General features: G+C 38.4%; 1 long non-coding RNA gene across 1 annotated transcript; it reads left to right on the top strand.

Moving 5' to 3' along the window:
• The first annotated feature begins 242 nt into the window (after nucleotides 1-242).
• Nucleotides 243-1,006, top strand: LOC117350011. The gene is made up of 3 exons (XR_004537223.1): nucleotides 243-453; nucleotides 560-688; nucleotides 772-1,006. It is a non-coding gene; the product is annotated as an uncharacterized LOC117350011 (long non-coding RNA).
• The last annotated feature ends 6,993 nt before the right edge of the window (nucleotides 1,007-7,999 follow it).

The following is a 7,999-nucleotide window of genomic DNA, read 5'->3' as shown; positions in this document are numbered from 1 at the left end:
TCTCTAATACAATATGTCTGCGATAGAGCCTTTGCATAATTTATATATTTTGTTATGTCTTGAAGTTTTGCAGATAGTCAAATATAAAATTTAAAGCTGGGGCGGGTTTAGGACACAAGAGAGGCAAATTTAGGAAACTACTTAAAAGGCAATTGTTCAGAGTCCATAGTCTCCTTTGCTTCCCAATGCTGATTTGTTGGGGGGTTTTTTGGAGGACGGTTTGTATTCTGTTATAAATTTATGTATGAAATAACGCAGAACCTTTTTTATTGAGCGAGTTAGAGCGAGCGAGTCCAATAAAAAAGGTACGCCTTATTTCTTTGTTTCTAGCTATTGCCTTTTTAAATAACATAAGGTAGTCATTTTAACATTTTATACTTTTTTATTGAATGTAATTCTAAAACGCTGACACCATCTTTTTGTCTTACAGATAAGCATGCGGGAGTATTGCGGGTAAGCATCCCTCTTTCATTTTATCTCTGCTCAACTTTTTATGTCTTTCTTTAATTGAATGTAGTTCTAAATTCTATAACGCTGACACTGTCTTTTTGTCTTGCAGATAAGCAGCATGCGGGAGTATTTCGGGTAAGCATTTTCAGTTTCCTTTGACCTTTGTCTTCACTCTCTTTTGTATTGTCTTTGTTAATTTTAATTGTTTTCTGTGCAGGAACCTACTGAAGCTTCTCAGGTAAATGTCATTTGAATAAAATTAAATGTATCGTATCGTGTGCACACAGGAAAACAAAGTTAAAGGAACTTCTCTGTTTGTAGGTTTTCTTGCAGTGGCTAGAATTAGAGGAGGAAGTCTTGAAGCAGTTGATGCCGGACTGCAGCTCTGGAAGCATCCATGCAGAATACACCAGAACCAGACTCAGCAGAAAGTCTGTTTTCCTTTTTTTAGTGTATAACCAATAAAAGTTTGCCTCGTGTCTTTTTTTTTTTCTTCTCCACCTTTTGCAGCTTTCTCTCCTTAACTTTTTTGTCTTTTGCTCTTCAACTTTTGTATTGCATTTTTCCTTTCCCTTCAACTTTTGTATTTTGTCTCTTTGCCTTCAGATTTTAAAATCTAAATCCCCCCACAGACAGTCCTGGAGGATTAATATCAAGTCCAACAATTCTGAACTAAAAAAAGCAAGGAAGAACTACTACGGTAACAATCTCCAGATCCAACAACCAAAGTAATACTTTAACATCTGGTGCTCCATATCCTCCAAAAATGACTCCATAGTCCCCTCCTCCTGACAATTTAGCAAAATTTTCAACAAAAGTCACTACCTTATGATTATCGTTCCCACCAACACCCTCCTACAACTCTGTGCCCACCAACTCTAACCGTACACTAACCATCGCCAACCATATCATAGTAGACAGATCCTGGACTGCCTTTGAGCTCATATCCAATTCCCAGGTTGCTAAACTCTGCCTCAAGTTGAAATCCTGCAACTGTACCTTGGACCCTTTCACCTCCTACCTATATGAGAAAATTCCCACACAAGCCATCTCATCTTTCACCAAACTTATAAATTCTGCCCTACTTTCAGGCCTATTTTCTGCTGAAATGGGACACATCGCCTTATCCCCACTACTGAAAAGCTGATCTAGACCCCTCCACACCATCCAGCTAGTGCCCAAGATGCTGGAGTCCATCTCTACCCAACTCTCATCCTATCTTGAGATTCTCCATTCTCCTATCCTACCAACATGGCTTCAGCACCAAATCCCTACTGGCCTCATTAATCTCAAAGGTCCAACAACTTCACTCTTGCAATAAGTTTGCTGTTCTTCAATTTGACCTTTCTGCAGGTTTCAACATTGTCCATCATGATATACTAATTATCCAACTCTCTGAAATTGGCATAAACTCAACAGTCTTAGATTGGTTCTGAAAATTCTTATGTTCCCTCTCCTACTCTGACCTCTATCCCTGATTCTTTTCAATATTTATATGTCCTCCCAACTATCCCCCTTGGAAACACTTTACACTTATGCCGATGACATTCTTGTGCTCCTCGAGACCGACTCTAATCTCACCAATCTCTCTGAGAACATCTCTTCATGTATTTGGAACCTCCAATCCTAGGCTCTCACTATACAAATGAGACCAAAACAAAGCTACTTTGGCTCGGCCCAAAATTAAATCAGCTACCCACATTGCAGCTTGAGCACTCGAGCAAAGTTCTGGGCATCATTGATTCTACACTGTCCAACGACCACCTTAACTCCCTAGTAAAGAAAATGCTTTTTCGATCTTCACATGTTAAGGAAAGTGATGAGATCCTGCTTTTGTCAACAACACTTTGCTGTCCTCGTACAATCCATCATTCTTTCCAGACTGGATGTATTGTAATTCCATCTACTTAAGCCTAACAAAAGAAAAGCCTTCCTAGACTTCAAAGGATTCAGAACGCTGCGGCTAAACTAATCCCTTTGTAAAAAGCAAATTTGACCACGTCTCCCCGCTTATGTCTAAGCTTCACTGGCTCCCAGTAATTCTTAGGGTCCACTACAAACGCACCTGCCTAACCTTAAAATCTCTACATGGCATCATTCCTCCCCTTTTTCCACTATCCTGGAACTCCTCGAATCCCAACACCACCAGATCCACTCAAACATTCAAACTATTCTTCCCTTCTTTAAAAGGCATATTCCATTAATGAAAATTAGGGACATCCATCGTCTTCAGGATCACCGAACTGGAACAGCTTTACTGCCCCGCTTCAGAGTCTAGCCTCCCAACTCTTCCAAAAACATTTGAAAACTTGGCTTTACTCTAAAATATAATTGACCTCTCCCTATTCAATATACTAAGTCCCTCTAAACTTTCTCTTTACTAAGTCCTTTAACTTTCGTTGGAGTTCCTTCTATTCCTGTAAACTGTGTTGAGCTCTACTTCTGTGGAGATGATGCAGTTTACAAACTTAAGGTGTAGTTTATCTTTTGCTTTAAAAGTTTGCCCTTTTTTATCTTCAACTTGCCTTTTTTGTATTCTATTTTCTCTCCCTTCAACTTTTGTATTGGATTTTTCTCTAACTTTTACTTTGCCGTTTTCTTCAACCTTCAACTTGATTTTTCTCTACTTTTTGAGTTTGCTTTTTTTCTCTATTTTCTCTGCTTTTTTCCTCTAGTTTTTCTTATCCTGCTACTTAGTGTTTTTTGCTGCATTTTCTTTGAATTTCTTCTATTTTTTCCTCGGGATTCCCAAAGTTTTTCCTGTGCCCTTTCAGGTTTCTCCACATTTTCCTCTGACCTTTTTAGGTTTTCCTCTGTTCTCTAGTTTCTCCAAGTTTTCCTTTTCAGGTTTCTCCAAGATTTCCTGTGCCCTTTCAGGTTTTTAGTCTGCCCTTTCAGGTTTCTCCACATTTTCCTTTTCCTCTGCCCTTTCAGGTTTCTCCACATTTTCCTTTTCCTCTGCCCTTTCAGGTTTCTCCACATTTTCCTTTTCCTCTGCCCTTTCAGGTTTCTCCACATTTTCCTTTTCCTCTGCCCTTTCAGGTTTCCCCAAGTTTTTTTCCTCTGCCCTCAAGTTTTTCCTGTGCCCTTTCAGGTTTCTCCACATTTTCCTCTGACCTTTTTAGGTTTTCCTCTGTTCTCTAGTTTCTCCAAGTTTTCCTTTTCAGGTTTCTCCAAGATTTCCTGTGCCCTTTCAGGTTTTTAGTCTGCCCTTTCAGGTTTCTCCACATTTTCCTTTTCCTCTGCCCTTTCAGGTTTCTCCACATTTTCCTTTTCCTCTGCCCTTTCAGGTTTCTCCACATTTTCCTTTTCCTCTGCCCTTTCAGGTTTCTCCACATTTTCCTTTTCCTCTGCCCTTTCAGGTTTCTCCACGTTTTTCTTTTCCTCTGCCCTTTCGGGTTTCTCCACGTTTTTTCCTCTGCCCTTTCAGGTTTCTCCACGTTTTTCTTTTCCTCTGCCCTTTTGGGTTTCTCCAAGTTTTCCTTTTCCTCTGCCCTTTCGGGTTTCTCCACGTTTTTCCTCTGCTCTTTCAGGTTTCTCCAAGTTTTTCCTCTGCTCTTTCAGGTTTCTCCAAGTTTTTCCTCTGCTCTCAAGTTTTTCCTCTGCTCTTTCAGGTTTGTCCACATTTTTTCCTCTGCTCTTTCAGGTTTGTCCACATTTTTTCCTCTGCTCTTTCAGGTTTCTCCAAGTTTTTCTCTGCCCTCACGTTTTTCCTGTGCCCTCAAGTTTTTCCTCTGCTCTTTCAGGTTTCTCCAAGTTTTTCCTCTGCTCTTTCAGGTTTCTCCAAGTTTTTCCTCTGCTCTTTCAGGTTTCTCCAAGTTTTTCTCTGCCCTCAAGTTTTTCCTGTGCCCTCAAGTTTTTCCTCTGCTCTTTCAGGTTTCTCCAAGTTTTTCCTCTGCTCTTTCAGGTTTCTCCAAGTTTTTCCTCTGCTCTTTCAGGTTTCTCCAAGTTTTTCCTCTGCTCTTTCAGGTTTCTCCAAGTTTTTCCTCTGCTCTTTCAGGTTTCTCCAAGTTTTTCCTGTGCCCTCAAGTTTTTCCTCTGCTCTTTCAGGTTTCTCCAAGTTTTTCCTCTGCTCTTTCAGGTTTCTCCAAGTTTTTCCTCTGCTCTTTCAGGTTTCTCCAAGTTTTTCCTGTGCCCTCAAGTTTTTCCTCTGCTCTTTCAGGTTTGTCCACATTTTTTCCTCTGCTCTTTCAGGTTTCTCCAAGTTTTTCCTCTGCTCTTTCAGGTTTCTCCAAGTTTTTCCTGTGCCCTCAAGTTTTTCCTCTGCTCTTTCAGGTTTCTCCAAGTTTTTCCTCTGCTCTTTCAGGTTTCTCCAAGTTTTTCCTTTTCCTGTGTCAGGTTTCTTCAAGTTTTTCCTGTGCCCTTTCAGGTTTCTCCATGTTGTCTTCTGCCCTTTCAGGTTTCTCCAAGCTTTTCCTTTGCCCTCTAGTTTCTCCAAGTTTTTTCCTCTGCCCTTTCAGGTTTCTCCACGTTTTTCTTTTCCTCTGCCCTTTCGGGTTTCTCCACGTTTTTCTTTTCCTCTGCCCTTTTGGGTTTCTCCAAGTTTTCCTTTTCCTCTGCCCTTTCGGGTTTCTCCACGTTTTTCCTCTGCTCTTTCAGGTTTCTCCAAGTTTTTCCTCTGCTCTTTCAGGTTTCTCCAAGTTTTTCCTCTGCTCTTTCAGGTTTCTCCAAGTTTTTCCTGTGCCCTCAAGTTTTTCCTCTGCTCTTTCAGGTTTCTCCAAGTTTTTCCTCTGCTCTTTCAGGTTTCTCCAAGTTTTTCCTCTGCTCTTTCAGGTTTCTCCAAGTTTTTCCTCTGCCCTTTCGGGTTTCTCCAAGTTTTTCCTCTGCCCTTTCGGGTTTCTCCACGTTTTTCCTTTCCTCTGCCCTTTTGGGTTTCTCCACGTTTTTCCTTTTCCTGTGTCAGGTTTCTTCAAGTTTTTCCTGTGCCCTCAAGTTTTTATTCTGCTCTTTCAGGTTTGTCCACATTTTTTCCTCTGCTCTTTCAGGTTTGTCCACATTTTTTCCTCTGCCCTTTTGGGTTTCTCCACGTTTTCCTTTTCCTCTGCCCTTTCGGGTTTCCCCACGTTTTCCTTTTCCTCTGCCCTTTCGGGTTTCCCCACGTTTTCCTTTTCCTCTGCCCTTTTGGGTTTCTCCATGTTTTCCTTTTCCTCTGCCCTTTCGGGTTTCCCCCAAGTTTTTCCTCTGCTCTTTTGGGTTTCCCCCAAGTTTTCCTTTTCTTCTGCCCTTTCAGGTTTCTCCATGTTATTTCCTCTGCCCTTTCAGGTTTCTCCATGTTATTTCCTCTGCCCTTTCAGGTTTCTCCATGTTATTTCCTCTGCCCTTTCAGGTTTCTCCATGTTTTCCTTTGCCTCTGCCCTTTTGGGTTTCCTCCAAGTTTTTCCTCTGCCCTTTCAGGTTTCTCCACATTTTCCTTTTCCTCTGCTCTCTAGTTTATCCAAATTTTCTTTTTCAGGTTTCCTCAAGTTTGACTCTGCTCCAGCATTTTCTTGGCGTTCTGCTTTTTTGTCAATTTTCTTTGTTTTCCATTGTATTTTGTTTTGTGTTTTCCTATATTTATCTCTAGTTTTCTTCTGCATTTTCTCTAAGTTTTTATCTGCTATTTTTCAAAGTTCTGCTCATTTTGTTTTCTCAGGTTTTTTTTCTCAAAGTTTTCTTCTGCAATTTGCTCTGTATGTTCTCCAAGTGTTCCTCTTCAAGTTTGTTCTGAATTTTCTAAGTTTCCTCTGCATTTTCTGTTTTGTCTGCATTTTATCTCAATTTGTATCTGTAGTTTCTCCAAGTTTCAGATTTTGTTGAAGTTTCCTGAATTTTTTTCCAGATTTTCTTGTCTCTTGAATTTTTTTCTAAGACCCCTGAATTTTTTCCAGGGTTTTTTCTAAGAGCCCAGAATTTTTTTCATAATTTTTTTCTAAGACCCCAGAATTTTTTCCAGGGTTTTTTCTAAGACCCCTGAATTTTTTCCAGGGTTTTTTCTAAGAGCCCAGAATTTTTTGTAGAATTTTTTTCTAAGACCCCAGAATTTTTTCCAGGGTTTTTTCTAAGACCCCTGAATTTTTTTCATAATTTTTTTCTAAGACCCCAGAATTTTTTGTAGAATTTTTTTCTAAGACCCCTGAATTTTTTCCAGGGTTTTTTCTAAGAGCCCAGAATTTTTTTCATAATTTTTTTCTAAGACCCCAGAATTTTTTCCAGGGTTTTTTCTAAGACCCCTGAATTTTTTCCAGGGTTTTTTCTAAGAGCCCAGAATTTTTTGTAGAATTTTTTTCTAAGACCCCTGAATTTTTTTCATAATTTTTTTCTAAGACCCCTGAATTTTTTCCAGGGTTTTTTCTAAGAGCCCAGAATTTTTTGTAGAATTTTTTTCTAAGACCCCTGAATTTTTTCCAGGGTTTTTTCTAAGAGCCCAGAATTTTTTTCATAATTTTTTTCTAAGACCCCTGAATTTTTTTCATAATTTTTTTCTAAGACCCCTGAATTTTTTCCAGGGTTTTTTCTAAGAGCCCAGAATTTTTTGTAGAATTTTTTTCTAAGACCCCTGAATTTTTTCCAGGGTTTTTTCTAAGAGCCCAGAATTTTTTGTAGAATTTTTTTCTAAGACCCCAGAATTTTTTTCATAATTTTTTTCTAAGACCCCTGAATTTTTTTTCCAGGGTTTTTTCTAAGAGCCCCTGAATTTTTTGTAGAATTTTTTTCTAAGACCCCAGAATTTTTTCCAGGGTTTTTTCTAAGAGCCCAGAATTTTTTGTAGAATTTTTTTCTAAGAACCCTGAATTTTTTGTAGAACTTTTTTCTAAGAACCCTGAATTTTTTCCAGGGTTTTTTCTAAGAGCCCAGAATTTTTTGTAGAATTTTTTTCTAAGAACCCTGAATTTTTTCCAGGGTTTTTTCTAAGAGCCCAGAATTTTTTGTAGAATTTTTTTCTAAGAACCCTGAATTTTTTGTAGAATTTTTTTCTAAGACCCCTGAATTTTTTCCAGGGTTTTTTCTAAGACCCCAGAATTTTTTCCAGGGTTTTTTCTAAGAGCCCTGAATTTTTTTCATAATTTTTTTCTAAGACCCCAGAATTTTTTCCAGGGTTTTTTCTAAGAGCCCAGAATTTTTTGTAGAATTTTTTTCTAAGAGCCCAGAATTTTTTGTAGAATTTTTTTCTAAGACCCCAGAATTTTTTCCAGGGTTTTTTCTAAGACCCCTGAATTTTTTGTAGAATTTTTTTCTAAGAGCCCAGAATTTTTTGTAGAATTTTTTTCTAAGACCCCAGAATTTTTTCCAGGGTTTTTTCTAAGACCCCTGAATTTTTTGTAGAATTTTTTTCTAAGAACCCTGAATTTTTTCCAGGGTTTTTTCTAAGAGCCCAGAATTTTTTGTAGAATTTTTTTCTAAGAACCCTGAATTTTTTGTAGAATTTTTTTCTAAGAACCCTGAATTTTTTGTAGAATTTTTTTCTAAGAACCCTGAATTTTTTGTAGAATTTTTTTCTAAGAGCCCTGAATTTTGTAAAAACTTTTTCTGCATTCCAAAAAAATTTTTCAAACCCCCTGGGCTGCTTGTA

Source organism: Geotrypetes seraphini, chromosome 16, assembly GCF_902459505.1.
Source record: "Geotrypetes seraphini chromosome 16, aGeoSer1.1, whole genome shotgun sequence".
In the NCBI taxonomy this organism is placed as follows: domain Eukaryota; kingdom Metazoa; phylum Chordata; class Amphibia; order Gymnophiona; family Dermophiidae; genus Geotrypetes; species Geotrypetes seraphini.
Note: the sequence above shows the minus strand (reverse complement) of the source record. Positions and strands in the feature narration are given on the sequence as shown.